The sequence below is a fragment of the Penaeus monodon genome, chromosome 35, assembly GCF_015228065.2.
Source record: "Penaeus monodon isolate SGIC_2016 chromosome 35, NSTDA_Pmon_1, whole genome shotgun sequence".
Lineage (NCBI taxonomy): Eukaryota > Metazoa > Arthropoda > Malacostraca > Decapoda > Penaeidae > Penaeus > Penaeus monodon.
In genome coordinates this window covers 3,356,056-3,368,522 of record NC_051420.1, presented here as the reverse complement: position 1 = coordinate 3,368,522, position 12,467 = coordinate 3,356,056, and the positions used below count along the sequence as shown (strand labels likewise).

Sequence of the window (12,467 nt, the reverse complement as noted above, 5' to 3'; positions counted from 1 at the left end):
CAACAAAGACTGACGATTGTAAAAGTAAAAAAGGAATTCTCAAATTGCGGAAAGTCACATATCAAGCTGCCTAGATAGCTCAGTTGGGAGAGCGTTAGACTGAAGATCTAAAGGTCCCCGGTTCGATCCCGGGTCTGGGCACTTTTGATGGGATCGGAAGCGCTGGATATGAAGGGACCTCGGATTCCATTGCCAAGGGAAGTCTAGTTCTCCTTAGAAGGAGGCAGTATTAAGTTGTAAATGTGGTGATTGTGATGGGTGTGATTTATCCTACATATAAAATCTAGGTGTCAAAAACACTGCAAACAACAAATATAGTATATTATAACGTTAAATATATACATAAACTATTAAATGCAAATACAACGATGAATCAAACATCTCAATCTCAATGTTGTTTAAGCGTAGGGCGCTAGAAATTAGCGCATAACACGCTTACAGAGGGCGAGGTTGGCTGTCAGGGATGGGGAGGGGTAACTAAGCTTAGGAGTATTATGCATGTGATCTTAGATGTATTAGTGTAAGCTGGTAAAACAAAGGCGGGTATATGTCGAGTTGTATATGTATTTAGCTTGAGGAGGTAGTCGGGGAGAGGGTAGGGAGCTGAGGCGGACACGTCTGTCCACCACGGAGGGCAACAACCAACCCACACATATACATAAACACACACACACATATATATATAGATAGATAGGTAGATAGATAGATATATCGCGGCGTACCACGGTCCCTCTCCTGTTCTCAACCTGCCCTTCTACTACTCCTTTGCATAGACCGCCTGATTCTACGACCTGATCTGACCTCCCTTCACTTCCATTTGCCTGTCCTCAGCTACTCTATGTTCACGGTGTTGACTCTCTTCCCTATTATAATCCTTCCTCTCCCTTTGGTCTCCAGACGTAAATGGAGGTTAAATAATTTTCAGTAATTCTAGTCTGCGCGTTGTGGGCTTTTCTGCCCAGTATCAGCACGGTAGTTTTTTTTTACCATTCATCATATATATAAATATAGATGAATACACACACACACACACACACACACACACACACACACACACACACACACACACACACACACACACACATATATATATATATATATATATATATATATATATATATATATATATATACATATATATATATATATGAATATATATATGTATACATATATGTGTTATATATACAATATACATGCATAGACACACATACACAAACACACACACACACACACACACACACACACACACACACACACACACACACACACACAACACACACACACACACACACACACACACACACACACACACACACACACACACACATTCACACACACACACACACACACACATATATATATATATATACATATTTTTTTCTTCTTCTATAAGTGGCATAAAGGCTAGTGTCATCACTGCATTAGGGACGCCACACGAGCATTATCTTGAAATCCAACTCAGTGAAAATCTCAGTGCGTGAATTGCCATAAATTGCAACGGAAAGTTTCAGGTTGGCCGCTTTCACTATTCTACATTTTCCTGAAAGTCATACACCATTTTCAGTTTACAGGTAACAGAATTTACAGTTACAAAGAGGAACAAAAAAATTGATGTGAAAGTATTACTGAATTATAGTCATTATTTTACATCTTTATATATATCGATGAAACACCAAAAATGCATTTTTGAAGTGTTTGTTTTGAAAGCACTACAGTAACATGTATATGTATATATATATATATATATATATATATATATATATATATATATATATATATATATATATATATATATATATACATATATGTATGTATGTATGTATGTATGTATATATATATATTCGTTATGTAAACGTATTCGTTTTTTCGCAATGTCTTTAAAAGGATTACATTAATGCAAAACATTTTGAATAGTCACAGAAAAAACTATATTTCATTAATTATTATTGGATGAATTTCAATTTACGAAGCAACTTTCAGAGTTATTTTTCTCAACATACACAACATATATTGACATATAGGACATTGGCCCTTCTGCTACCGGCCCTATATATATATATATATATATATATATATATATATATATATATATATATATATATATATATATATATATATATATATTGTGTGTATATATATATATTGTATATATACACACGCATATATATATATATATATATATACATATATATATATATATATATATATATATATATATATATATATATATATATATATAACTGGGGGAAAATTCACAAGACAACACGACGTGATACCGTTCCAATCCTGAGACAACACCAATCCTAAACCTGAAATTCTCTCACTCGTAGCCATGGCCACAGAAGTCCCGGAATCGAAACCCCACAGGTGACAGAAGTCCACCCGGGTCCTGCGTCCGCTGTGGGTTCAAAAGTGCCCAGACCCGGGATCGAACCGGGGACCTTTAGATCTTCAGTCTAACGCTCTCCCAACTGAGCTATCTAGACCTTAGATCTTCTTAAACGTGTCTAATTGAAGATCGGTGGAGATTCAGACGAAGGAAATAGGAAGCCCAAGGAATGGTTCTCGGGGAAGTCTTGGCGGAGAGTGATCACTCTCATTTTCTACAATGATTTCAGCAGCTCAAATAGCTGGAATTACTTTAATTCTCCATGATAGAGAAAGAGACATTGTGTGTGTGTTTGTGCGTGCGTGTGCGTACGCATATGTGTGCGTTAAAAGTAGGAATTGGAAAACCCTAATTAGAGTAGGCGAAGTGAAAAGAACACCTTAGACAGGAGATATATGAAGTAAATGCTGTGGTCTGTCATTAGGTGAACAGCTAAACTTACATAACTACATAAACGGATAATGATTATCGAACAAGATTCAACAGAGGAATAAATAAAATTAAATCACAGGGTGTGTTCCCTCACAACAAATCTGTTGTCAGTAGAGTGTAGGGAGAGTACCAGTAAGTCGAATGTTCAATGACTGTATACTCACAACGTAGATCAGGTTGTCAGAAACCACCATATCTTAATCAAATGTTGCTTAAATGTGGAATATTTAAACTACTTTTGTTACTATATATTACATTAAGTCATATCATCATTTATACATAGTTTTAAGCTTTATTATCCGGATCTGCAGAACACGCCATCCACATCTATCCTCCCCTTATATATACATTTTATACTATATAATATCATGCTGTTTCATTTCTCATATTAGTCAGGCAACTTTATTAATAAATAATTGCGCTGTCATGTTGTAATATATATATATATATATCTATTAATATATATTATTATAACATATATATGTAAATGTATGTGTATGTTCATAAATCAGAACAATATATATATGCGTATATTGCCTGCATAGGAAAAATTAAATTCTCTAATGTATGTTCTTATCAATCGCTAGATAGCTCAGTTGGAAGCGTTAACTGAAGATCTAAAGGTCCCGGTTGATCCGGTTGGCACTTTTGATGGATCGAAGACGCTGGATATGAAGGGAACTCGGATTCCATTGCCAAGGGAAGTCTAGTTCTCCTTAGAAGGTCTGTTTGTAAGTATTAAAGTCGTAAATGTGGTGATTGCGATCTAGATGAATTTAAGTTACCTCGATAAACAGTCAGGTGTCGAAGCATATTTTAATGAAGTATAACGTTAAAGCTATATATATACTACGAAATACAAGTACAAGTAGCAAAATAAAAAAGAAATGTATATAAAGCCAGGTTGCCACAGAATATAAATATCAACGAAGAATAATGAGTCGTGGTTTGCCATGAGCTGAGATTGACCCCGGTGGTGCCAGGGAGCTGCCCCGGGAAGCAGGGTCAGGTTTCGTCCTCCTTCGGATTGGTCGAGAGCCAGGTCGACCTCAGCTCGACTCCGCCCCATGGAGGAACAGACGGATATTCTCCGCTACCGGGTCGGGCACACGAGGACGAACCGAAGGCGATTTCCCGTGGCAGGTCGGGGCAGCTCAGGCCCAAGGAGGAACGGGAGGGGCGAGTTTCCTATGACGGCTCACTCGCACCTGCCGACGCGCTCAATCGGGACGTTCTATGCCTCTGACCTAGAGATTATTATCTCTATGAGGAGGTGAATGAGTCAGACAGATATGGTTGCTAGTGTTATTTTAATGGTCCTGAGAGAATTATGTCCGATGTTAAGGCTTAAAGAAATGTATTATACATAATATATGTATCTATATGTGTATATATTTATATTCACAGCAATCATATGTATATACAAATACATATGTGGACATATACATGTTTATTTGTATACATATATACATATATATTATGCAATATACATTCTATATATGTACATTACATATACATAAACGTGTGTGTGTGGCCTTTCTAGCTTTCGGCCCTACACACACACACACACACACACGTATACCTATCTACGGCCGGGTGCTAGAAGGGCCAATGTCCAAAAATGGCAATTTTAAGGTAAAACTACCACTGAAATGGATATTTTTACTTCTATAATTGTTACAAAGGCTAGTATCATCACTGCATTAGGAACGTCACACGAGCATTACTTGGAAATCCAACTCAATGAAAATCTGAAAGCGTGACTGATTTATCATCACACTCACACTCCTCCTGCCCTGACCTTATCATTTCAGAATTTCTGCTCATACAGAAGATGAAACCTGAGTTAAACCATACAACCACCGCAACCACCTTATTCACTCAATAGACCTTCCCTCTTACCACCCAGTTTGGTTAGTTTTACCATATTGGTTGTTACTGTTTATGTATACTATTTTATTTCAATTATGTGCTTATATTATATGATTATTTTGTGTTTTTACTTGCATTTTGTGTCTATGTATATTTCGTTATGCTTTACGTTTTTCATATGTACAATGGTTGTCTGTTCACTTTAAATTCAGAACCAGACACCTGTAATTATTATTGTCTAACTGACTTTTCCATTGGTTCTTTTTGACAGTACTGATGATGGAAGTTTAGTTATACGTTCGAAACGTCTAATAAACATGAAATTCTTCACGACTGTATTAGTCTGCCTATTCATACTATATATATGTATATATATATATATATATATGTATATATATATATATATATATATATATATATATATATATATATATATATACTGTATATGAATATATACATATATGTAATTAAATGAGAGAAAATAACAAGAGAATCCTGAGACTGCAATCATGCAATCCTGAGACAACACCAATCCTAAACCTGAAATTCTCTCACTCGTAGCCATGGCTACAGGAGTCCCGGAAGTCCACCCGGGTCCTGCGTCCGCTGTGGGTTCAGAAGTGCCCAGACCCGGGATCGAACCGGGGACCTTTAGATCTTCAGTCTAACGCTCTCCCAACTGAGCTATCTAGGCCTTAGATCTTCTTAAATGTGTCTAATTGAAGATCGGTGGAGATTCTGATGACTGAAATAGGAAGGAAGGCTTCTCGGGGCAGTCTTGGCGGATGGTGATCTTAATTTTCATTTTATACAATGATTTCAGCAGCTCAAATAGCTGGAGTTACTCTAATTCTCCATGAAAGAAAGAGAAAGACACAGAGAGTGTGTGTTTGCGCGTGCGTGTGCGTGTGTGCGTACGCGTACGTGTGCATTAAAGGTAGGAACTGGAAAACCCTAATTAGAGTAGGCGAAGTGCAAGAACACCTGAGACAGGAATTATATGAAGTAAATGTTGTGATCTGTCACTAGGTGAACAGCACAACTACATAACTACATAAACTGATAATGATTATCGAATAAGATTCAACAGAGGAATAAATATAATTAAATCACAGGTTGTGTTCCCTTCCTCAGAACAAATCTGTTGACAGTAGAGTATAGGGAGAGTTCCAATAAGTCGAATATTCAGTGACAGTATACTCACAACGTAGATCGAATTCATGCTGTTTCATTTCTCATATCTAGTCAGGCCAACCTTTATATAATAAAAATAAATTGCGTTGTCATGTATATATATATACATATATATATATATATATATATATATATATATATATATATATATATATATATATATATATATATATATATATATATGTAAATATATGTGTATGTATCAGAAATCAGAACGAATGTATATATGCGTATACGCACTGCATAAGCAAAAAGAAATTCTCTAATTGTAATTATTCATTAACAAATCGCCTAGATAGCTCAGTTGGGAGAGCGTTAGACTGAAGATCTAAAGGTCCCCGGTTCGATCCCGGGTCTGGGCACTTTTGATGGGATCGGAAGCGCTCGATATGAAGGGCCCTCAGATTTCACTGTCAAGTGAAGTCTAGTTCTCCTATTTATTGTTGTAAGTATTAAGTGGTAAATGTGGTGATTGTGATGGTACGAATTTAAGTCAACCTTCATATAAAACAACTTAGGTGTCGTAAACATATATGATATAGTATAACGTTAAAGCTATATTCACACTATGGAATACAAGTACAAGTAGCAAAATAAAGAATATATGTATATAAAGCCAGGTTGTAACAGAATATAAATGTCTACGAGGAATCGTGGCATAGGTGTTCCAGCAGAGCTGGAATTCCAGAGTAATTAGTCGTGGTTTTCCATGTGCTGAGATTGACCCGGTGGTACCAGGGAGCTGCCCCGGGAAGTAGGGCCAGGTTTCGTCCTCCGTCTGCTCCGTGGAGGAGCAGACGGGTATTCTCCGCTACCAGGTCGGGCACACGAGGACGAACTGAAGGCGATTTCCCGTGGCAGGTCGGGGCAGCTCAGGCCCAAAGAGGAACGGGAGGGGCGAGTTTCCTGTGACCTGCCGACGCGCTCAATCGGGACATTCTATGCCTCTGACCTAGAGATTATTATTATTATTTGGAAGGAGGTGAATGAGTCAGACAGATATGGTTGCTAGTGTCATTTTAATGGCACTGAGAGAATTATGTCAGATATTAAGGCTTAGTGTTTCTGGTGTACATGTACATTATTCAAACAAATGTATTATACATAATATATGCATCTATATGTGTATATATATATTTTCACAGCATTCATATATATATATATATATATATATATATATATATTATATATATACAAATACATATGTGGACATATACATATTTATTTGTATATATATATATATATATATACATATATATTATGCAATATACATTGTATATGTGTACAGCACATATACATAAAGGTGTGTGTGTGAGGTCTTTCTAGCTTTCGGCCCTACACACACACACACACACACGTATACCTATCCTCGACCGGGAGCTAGAAGGGCCAGTGTCCAAAAATGGCAATTTTAAGATAAACCTACCACTGAAATTCATATTTTTACTTATATAATTGTTACAAAGGCTAGTATCATCACTGCATTAGGAACGTCACACGAGCATTACTTGGAAATCCAACTCAATGAAAATCTGAAAGCGTGACCGATTTGTCATCACACTCACACTCCTCCCGCCCTGACCTTATCATCTCAGAATCTCTGCTGATACAGAAGATGAAACCTGAGTTAAACCATACAACCACCGCAACCACCTTATTCACTCAATAGACCTACCCTCTTACCAAGTTTTGGTTAGTTTTACCATATTGGTTGTTACTGTTTATGTATACTATTTTATTTCAATTATGTGCTTATATTATATGATTATTTTGTGTTTTTACTTGCATTTTGTGTCTATGTATATTTCGTTATGCTTTACGTTTTTCATATGTACAATGGTTGTCTGTTCACTTTAAATTCAGAACCAGATACCTGTAATTATTATTGTATGACTTTTCCATTGGTTCTTTTTGACAGTACTGATGATGGAAGTTTAGTTATACGTTCGAAACGTCTAATAAACATGAAATTCTTCACGACTGTATTAGTCTGCCTATTCATACTATATATATGTATATATATATGTATATATATATATATTATATATATATATATATATATATATATATATATATATATACTGTATATGAATATATACATATATGTAATTAAATGAGAGAAAATAACAAGAGAATCCTGAGACTGCAATCATGCAATCCTGAGACAACACCAATCCTAAACCTGAAATTCTCTCACTCGTAGCCATGGCTACAGGAGTCCCGGAAGTCCACCCGGGTCCTGCGTCCGCTGTGGGTTCAAAAGTGCCCAGACCCGGGATCGAACCGGGGACCTTTAGATCTTCAGTCTAACGCTCTCCCAACTGAGCTAGCTAGGCCTTAGATCTTCATAAATGTGTCTAATTGAAGATCGGTGGAGATTCTGATGACTGAAATAGGAAGGAAGGCTTCTCGGGGCAGTCTTGGCGGATGGTGATCTTAATTTTCATTTTATACAATGATTTCAGCAGCTCAAATAGCTGGAGTTACTCTAATTCTCCATGAAAGAGAGAGAAAGACACAGAGTGTGTGTTTGTGCGTGTGTGCGTACGCGTACGTGTGTGCGTACGCGTACGTGTGAATTAAAGGTAGGAACTGGAAAACCCTAATTAGAGTAGGCGAAGTGCAAGAACACCTGAGACAGGAATTATATGAAGTAAATGTTGTGATCTGTCACTAGGTGAACAGCACAACTACATAACTACATAAACTGATAATGATTATCGAATAAGATTCAACAGAGGAATAAATATAATTAAATCACAGGTTGTGTTCCCTTCCTCAGAACAAATCTGTTGTCAGTAGAGTATAGGGAGAGTTCCAATAAGTCGAATATTCAGTGACAGTATACTCACAACGTAGATCGAATTCATGCTGTTTCATTTCTCATATCTAGTCAGGCCAACCTTTATATGATAAAAAAATTGCGTTGTCATTATATATATATATATATATATATATATATATATATATATATATGTGTGTGTGTGTGTGTGTGTGTGTGTGTGTGTGTGTGTGTGTGTGTGTGTAAATATATGTGTATGTATCAGAAATCAGAACGAATGTATATATGCGTATACGCACTGCATAAGCAAAAAGAAATTCTCTAATTGTAATTATTCATTAACAAATCGCCTAGATAGCTCAGTTGGGAGAGCGTTAGACTGAAGATCTAAAGGTCCCCGGTTCGATCCCGGGTCTGGGCACTTTTGATGGGATCGGAAGCGCTCGATATGAAGGGCCCTCAGATTCCACTGTCAAGTGAAGTCTAGTTCTCCTATTTATTGTTGTAAGTATTAAGTGGTAAATGTGGTGATTGTGATGGTACGAATTTAAGTCAACCTTCATATAAAACAACTTAGGTGTCGTAAACATATATGATATAGTATAACGTTAAAGCTATATACACATTATGGAATACAAGTACAAGTAGCAAAATAAAGAATATATCTATATAAAGCTAGGTTGCAACAGAATATAAATGTCTACGAGGAATCGTGGCATAGGTGTTCCAGCAGAGCTGGAATTCCAGAGTAATTAGTCGTGGTTTTCCATGTGCTGAGATTGACCCGGTGGTACCAGGGAGCTGCCCCGGGAAGTAGGGCCAGGTTTCGTCCTCCGTCTGCTCCGTGGAGAAGCAGACGGGTATTCTCCGCTACCGGGTCGGGCAGACGAAGACGAACTGAAGGCGATTTCCCGTGGCAGGTCGGGGCAGCTCAGGCCCAAAGAGGAACGGGAGGGGCGAGTTTCCTGTGACCTGCCGACGCGCTCAATCGGGACGTTCTATGCCTCTGACCTAGAGATTATTATCTCTATGGAAGGAGGTAAATGAGTCGGACAGATATGGTTGCTAGTGTCATTTTAATGGCACTAAGAGAATTATGTCAGATATTAAGGCTTAGTGTTTCTGTGTACATGTACATTATTCAAACAAATGTATTATACATAATATATGTATCTATATGTGTATATATATATTTTCACAGAAATCATATATATATATATATATATATATATATATATATATATATATATATATATACAAATATATATAAAATACATATGTGGACATATACATGTTTATTTGTATATATATATATATATATATATATATATATATATATATATATATTATGCAATATACATTGTATATGTGTACAGCACATATACAGAAACGTGTGTGTGTGTGGCCTTTCTAGCTTTCGGCCCTACACACACACACACACACACAACACGTATACCTATCTACGGCCGGGAGCTAGAAGGGCCAGTGTCCAAAAATGGCAATTTTAAGATAAACCTACCACTGAAATGGATATTTTTACTTCTATAATTGTTACAAAGGCGAGTATCATCACTGCATTAGGAACGTCACACGAGCATTACTTGGAAATCCAACTCAATGAAAATCTGAAAGCGTGACTGATTTATCATCACACTCACACTCCTCCCGCCCTGACCTTATCATTTCAGAATTTCTGCTCATACAGAAGATGAACCCTGAATTAAACCATACAACCACCGCAACCACCTTATTCACTCAATAGACCTTCCCTCTTACCACCCAGTTTGGTTAGTTTTACCATATTGGTTGTTACTGTTTATGTAAACTATTTGATTTCAATTATGTGCTTATATTATATGATTATTTTGCGTTTTTACTTGCATTTTGTGTCAATGTATATTTCGTTATGCTTTACGTTTTTCATATGTACAATGGCTGTCTGTACACTTTCAATTCGGAACCAGACACCTGTAATTATTATTGTCTGACTGACTTTTCCATTGGTTCTTTTTTACAGTACTGATGATGGAGGTTTAGTTATTCGTTCGAAACGTTTAATAAATATGAAATTCCTCACGACTGTATTAGTCTGCCTATTTATAATTATATATATATATATATATATATATATATATATATATATAATATATATATACTGTATATGTGTCTAATTGAAGATCGGCGGAGATTTTGATGACCGAAATAGGAAGCCCAAGGAATGCTTCTCGGGGCAGTCTTGGCGGAAAGTGATCTTCACTCTCATTTTCTACATTGGTTTCAGCAGCTCAAATGGCTGAAGTTACTCTAATTCTCCATGATAGAGAGAGAAAGAGACAGAGTGTGTGTGTGTGTTTGTGCGTGCATATGCGTGTGTGCGTACGCGTACGTGTGCGTTAAAGGTAGGAACTGGAAAACCCTAATTAGAGTAGGCGAAGTGTAATGACACCTGAGACAGGAAATATATGGATTAAATGCTGTGGTCTGTCACTAGGTGAAAAAACCAACGACTTAACTACATAAACTGATAATGATTATCGAATAAGATTCGACAGAGGAATAAATAAAATTAAATCACAGGGTGTGTTCCCGCCCTCGCAACAAATCTGTTGTCAGTAGAGTGTAGGGAGAGTTCCAATAAGTCGAATGTTCAATGACTATATACTCACAACGTAGATCGCGTTGTCAGAAACCACCATATCTTAATCAAATTTTGCTTAAATATGAAATATTTAGACTGGTTTTTTGTTACTATTATTATCATTAATATTATCATCATTATTAGTAGCATAGTTTTAAGATTTTATTATTCCGGGATCTGCTAGAACACACCATCCATATCTATCCCTCCCCTTACACTATACATTATTATACATATATACGAATTCATGCTGTTTCATTTCTCATATCTAGTCAGGCCAACCCATATATAATAAAAATAAATTGCGCTCTCATGTGTATATATATATATGTATATATATATATATATATATATATATATATATATATATGTATATATATATATATATGTGTGTGTGTGTGTGTGTGTGTGTAAATATATGTGTATGTATAAAAACTAATGTATATATGCGTATATGCACTGCATAAGCAAAAAAGAAATTCTCTAATTGTAGTTATTCCTTATCAATTATGTGCTTTTATTATATGATTATTTTGTGTTTTTACTTGCATTTTGTGTCTATGTATATTTCGTTATGCTTTACGTTTTTCATATGTACAATGGTTGTCTGTACACTTTCAATTCAGAACCAGACACCTGTAATTATTATTGTATGACTTTTCCATTGGTTCTTTTTGACAGTACTGATGATGGAAGTTTAGTTATACGTTCGAAACGTCTAATAAACATGAAATTCTTCACGACTGTATTAGTCTGCCTATTCATACTATATATATATGTATATATATATATATGTATATATATGTATATATATATATATATATATATATATATATATATATATACTGTATATGAATATATACTTATATGTAATTAAATGAGAGAAAATAACAAGATAATCCTGAGACTGCAATCATGCAATCCTGAGACAACACCAATCCTAAACCTGAAATTCTCTCACTCGTAGCCATGGCTACAGGAGTCCCGGAAGTCCACCCGGGTCCTGCGTCCGCTGTGGGTTCAGAAGTGCCCAGACCCGGGATCGAACCGGGGACCTTTAGATCTTCAGTCTAACGCTCTCCCAACTGAGCTATCTAGGCCTTAGATCTTCTTAAATGTGTCTAATTGCAGATCGGTGGAGATTCTGATGACTGAAATAG

The 12,467-nt window shown here is 36.1% G+C and overlaps 5 non-coding genes across 5 annotated transcripts; 3 read left to right on the top strand and 2 right to left on the bottom strand.

Moving 5' to 3' along the window:
- Window positions 1-68: 68 nt before the first annotated feature.
- Trnaf-gaa lies at window positions 69-141 on the top strand. The gene has a single exon. It is a non-coding gene; the product is annotated as a tRNA-Phe (tRNA).
- Window positions 142-5,314: 5,173 nt separating this feature from the next.
- On the bottom strand, window positions 5,315-5,387 carry Trnaf-gaa. The gene has a single exon. It is a non-coding gene; the product is annotated as a tRNA-Phe (tRNA).
- A 789-nt stretch (window positions 5,388-6,176) lies between these two features.
- Window positions 6,177-6,249, top strand: Trnaf-gaa. The gene has a single exon. It is a non-coding gene; the product is annotated as a tRNA-Phe (tRNA).
- Window positions 6,250-9,017: 2,768 nt separating this feature from the next.
- Window positions 9,018-9,090, top strand: Trnaf-gaa. Its single transcript has one exon. It is a non-coding gene; the product is annotated as a tRNA-Phe (tRNA).
- A 3,244-nt stretch (window positions 9,091-12,334) lies between these two features.
- On the bottom strand, window positions 12,335-12,407 carry Trnaf-gaa. The gene has a single exon. It is a non-coding gene; the product is annotated as a tRNA-Phe (tRNA).
- Between the last annotated feature and the right edge of the window lie 60 nt (window positions 12,408-12,467).